This window comes from Arachis stenosperma, chromosome 9 (assembly GCF_014773155.1).
Source record: "Arachis stenosperma cultivar V10309 chromosome 9, arast.V10309.gnm1.PFL2, whole genome shotgun sequence".
NCBI classification, from domain to species: Eukaryota; Viridiplantae; Streptophyta; class Magnoliopsida; order Fabales; family Fabaceae; genus Arachis; species Arachis stenosperma.
In genome coordinates, this window is record NC_080385.1 from 112,514,004 (window position 1) to 112,518,701 (window position 4,698).

The 4,698-nt window shown below is 38.1% G+C and overlaps 1 non-coding gene across 1 annotated transcript; it reads left to right on the plus strand.

Moving 5' to 3' along the window:
- The first annotated feature begins 414 nt into the window (after nt 1-414).
- On the plus strand, nt 415-522 carry LOC130953169 (small nucleolar RNA R71). Its single transcript, XR_009075342.1, has one exon. It is a non-coding gene; the product is annotated as a small nucleolar RNA R71 (small nucleolar RNA).
- Nucleotides 523-4,698: the final 4,176 nt, after the last annotated feature.

Sequence of the window (4,698 nt, forward strand, 5' to 3'; positions counted from 1 at the left end):
CTTCATTCTTCCTGATTCAATTGCATTTGATTCCTTGTCTTCTCTTATCTTCTTAGCTATTCCTTCTCACTTCAATCCCTTTCCAAGCTTTCTTCACCTATCATAAATCAACCAAACTCATCAAAGCTATGCTTGAGATCATGAGATGATCATTATATCCTAATATGCACCAATTATGGGATCAAACCTCATGAAAAAGCATTAATTCACATATGGTTGATTCAATCAAAGGAAGCATGAAAATCTACCTAAATTAGCTTGCTTAAGCCTCAAGAAAGTGCATAATTCAAGTGAAATTAAAAGAAAAAGACTAGTGAAACTAGGCTAAGATGACTTGTCATCAGAGCTATCCAAAGACATCTTGGATAGTTCAGAGAGACCATCATAGAAAATACCTATGATGCTCCATTCAGAAAGCATGTCTGAGGGACATCTTCTGATTAATTGTTTGTATCTTTCCCAAGCTTCATAGAGGGATTCTCCATCCTTCTGTCTGAAGGTTTGGACTTCCACTCTAAGCTTACTCCATCTTTGTGGTGGAAAGAACTTTGCCAAGAAGGCATTGACTAGCTTTTCCCAAGAGTCCAGGCTTTCTTTAGGTTGAGAGTCCAACCATATTCTAGCTCTGTCTCTTACAGCAAAAGGGAATAGCATCAGTCTATAGACCTCAGGGTAACCCCATTAGTCTTGACTGTGTCACAGATTTGCAAGAACTCAGCTAAAAACTGATGAGGATCTTCCATTGGAAGTCCATGAAACTTGCAATTCTGTTGCATTAGAGAAAAATTGAGGCTTAAGCTCAAAGTTGTTTGCTCCAATGGCAGGGATAGAGATGCTTCTCCCATAGAAATCAGGAGTAGGTGCAGTAAAGTCACCAAGCACCTTCCTTGCATTGTTGGCATTGTTGTTGTTTTCGGCTGCCATGTGTTCTTCTTCCTTGAAGAATTCGGTCAGGTCCTCTAAAGAGAGTTGTGCCTTGGCTTCTCTTAGCTTTCGCTTCAAGGTTCTCTCAGGTTCAGGGTCAGCTTCAACAAGAATGCCTTTGTCTCTGCTCCTGCTCATATGAAAGAGAAGAGAAAAAGAAAGTGTGGAATCCTCTATGTCACAGTATAGAGATTCCTTGAAATGTCAGAGGAAAAGAGAAATAGAAAGAAGAAGGAGAAGAAGAATTCGGACTTAAAGTAGATAAGGTTCGAATTGTGCATTTAGAAGGAGTGGTACTCCATAAATAGAAGGATGTGGGAAGGAGGGAAGAGAATTTTCGAAAATTCATTTAAAAGATTTTGAAAACATTTTAAAAATGTGATTGATGATTTTCGAAAATTAAAAGTGAAAAAGAAATCAAGTGATTTTTGAAAAAGATTTTTAAATTAGAAGTCAAAAAGATTTGATTGAAAACTATTTTGAAAAAGATGTGGTTAAAAAGATTTGATTGAAAAGTTATGGTTTTAAAAAGATGTGATTGAGAAGATATGATTTGAAAACAATTTTAAAAAGATTTGTTTTGAAAACAATTTGAAAAGATATGATTTAAAGAGAAATTGATGACTTGCCTAACAAGAAAGGATATGATTCAAACATTTAAACCTTTCTCAACAGAAAAGGTAACAATCTTGTGATGTTCAATCAAATCATTAATTGTTAGTAAGTATCTTTTAAAAAGGAAAGAAATTGATTTTGAAAACATTTGATTGAAAAGATTTGATTTGAAAAAGATTTGATTTTGAAAAACTAAAAAAAAATTGATTTGAAAACAAAATCTTCCTCCTAGCACCATCCTGGCGTTAAACGCCCAGAATGGTATACATTCTGGCGTTTAACGCCCAAAATGCTACCTTTTGGGCGTTAAACGCCCAACCAGGTACCCTGGCTGGCGTTTAAACGCCAGTCTGCCTTCTTCACTGGGCATTTTTGAATGCTCAGCTTTTTCTGTATAATTCCTCTGCAGTATGTTCTGAATCTTCAATTCTTTGTATCATTGACTTGAAAAGACACAAATTAAAAATATTTTTTGGATTTTTAATAATCAAAATGCAAAAGGAATCAATTAACAATGCATGCAAGACACCAAACTTAGCAGTTTGTATACTACTGACACTAACAATATGAGAATGCATATGAGACACACAAAATACTTCAAGTCAATAGAATTCAAAGATCAAAACAAAGAAATATATGCATGGATTTGAAAATTATAACAAAAACATGCAATTGACACCAAACTTAGGATGAGACACTAGACTTAAGCAAGAAACATCAAATATTTTTGGTTTTTTTTTTTTATGAATTTGTAAATTTTTTTTTTTCGAAAATTAAGTGGGAAAAGGTATCAAAATTCTTAATGAGAATTCCAGGAATCAGTGCAATGCTAGTCTAAGACTCCGGTCCAGGAATTAGACATGGCTTCACAGCCAGCCAAGCTTTCAAAGAAAGCTTCGGTCCAAAACACTAGACATGACCAAAGGTCAGCCAAATCTTAGCAGATCACTGCTCCAAGAGCAAAATTGATGAGAATCAACCAAGCTCTTGTGGTGATGAGTTGAAACCTCAGTCCAATTAGATTAGACATGGCTTCTCAGCCAGCCAGATTTCAACAAATCATCATGAAACTCTAGAATTCATCTTCAAGAATTTCGAAAAAAAAATACCTAATCTAAGCAACAAGATGAACCGTCAGTTGTCCAGCCTAAACAATCCCGGGCAATAACACCAAAACTTGATGTTGTTGCCGGATCTTGGCACTGATGTTACCAAAAGCTTGCTCAAAACTTGAACAATCCCCGGCAACGGCGCCAAAAACTTGGTGGGCGAAATTGTGAACAATACTTTTTCACAACTCAAATAATCCCCGGTAATGAACTCCAAGAACTTGGTGCGCTCAATACCATGGCATTACACAACTTCGCACAACTAACCAGCAAGTGCACAGGGTCGTCCAAGTAATAAACCTTACGTGAGTAAGGGTCGATCCCACGGAGATTGTTAGTATTGAAGCAAGCTATGGTCATCTTGTAAATCTTAGTCAGGCAAACTCAAATGTATATGATGATGAACGAAAATAACATAGAAGATAAAGATAGTGATACTTATGTATATCATTGGTGTAAGAGCCTCAGACAAGTGTATGAAGATGCCTTCCCTTCCGTCTCTCTGCTTTCCTACAGCCTTCATCCAATCCTTTCTTACTCCTTTCCATGGCAAACTCATGTAGGGTCTCACTGTTGTCAGCAGCTACCTCCCATCCGCGCAGTGAAAGCTAATGCACACACTCTGTCACAGTGCTGCCAGTCACCGGTTTGGTTCCCTCCCCTACCGGAATAGAATAACTCTTTTGCGTCTGTCACTAACGCCCAGTAGGTTACAGGTTTGAAGCACGTCACAGTCATTCAGTCATTGAATCCTACTCAGAATACCACAGACAAGGTTAGACCTTCCGGATTCTCTTGAATGCTGCCATCAGTTCTTGCCTATACCACGAAGACTCTGATCTCATGGAATGGCTGGCTCGTTTGTCAGGCGAGCACTCGGTTGTCAGGCGATCAACCATGCATCATGCAATCAGAAATCCAAGAGATATTCACTAAGCCTCAGATGCTTGTAGAACAAGAATGGTTGTCAGTCACCTTGTTCATGGGTGAGAATGGTGATGGGCGTCAATCATCACCTTCATCATGTTGAAGAACGAGTGATATCTTGGTAAAAGAACAAGCGGAATTGAATGGAAGAACAATAGTAATTGCATTAATACTCGAGGTACAGCAGAGCTCCACACCTTAATCTATGGTGTGTAGAAACTCCACCGTTGAAAATACATAAGCATAAGGTCTAGGCATGGCCGAATGGCCAGCCTCCCAATGATCTAAGATAGCATAACAAATAGCAGATAGCTACCAAGATGTTCTAAATACAATAGTAAAAGGTCCTACTTATAGAAAACTAGTACATAGATGAGTAAATGACATAAAAATCCACTTCCGGGCCCACTTGGTGTGTGCTTGGGCTGAGCACTGAAGCAAATTTCGTGTAGAGACTCCTCTTGGAGTTAAACGCCAGCTTTGGTGCCAGTTTGGGCGTTTAACTCCCATTTGGGTGCCAGTTCCAGCGTTTAACGCTGGGATTTCTTGAGGTGACTTTGAACGCCGGTTTGGGCCATCAAATCTTGGGCAAAGTATGGACTATCATATATTGCTGGAAAGCCCAGGATGTCTACTTTCCAACGCCGTTGAGAGCGCGCCAATTGGGCTTCTGTAGCTCCAGAAAATCCGCTTCGAGTGCAGGGAGGTCAGAATCCAACAGCATCTGCAGTCCTTTTGAGTCTCTGGATCAGATTTTTGCTCAGGTCCCTCAATTTCAGCCAGAAAATACCTGAAATCACAGAAAAACACAAAAACTCATAGTAAAGTCCAGAAAAGTGAATTTTAACTAAAAACTAATAAAAATATACTAAAAGCTAACTAGATCATATCAAAAACATACTAAAAACAATGCCAAAAAGGTAACAAATTATCCGCTCATCATGCATACAAGTATTGGAAAGCTAGTATGATTGATTGTTGCTCAATTGCATTGGATTTTATTTAATTGAAGTTTTTATCTAGGACATTTTGTGAAATCTTTTGAAATCATGAAAACCTTGAAGAAGCAAATACAATTAAAGCAGGAAAAGAAAAAGGGAAAGAATGAGAAAACTGAAGGCTC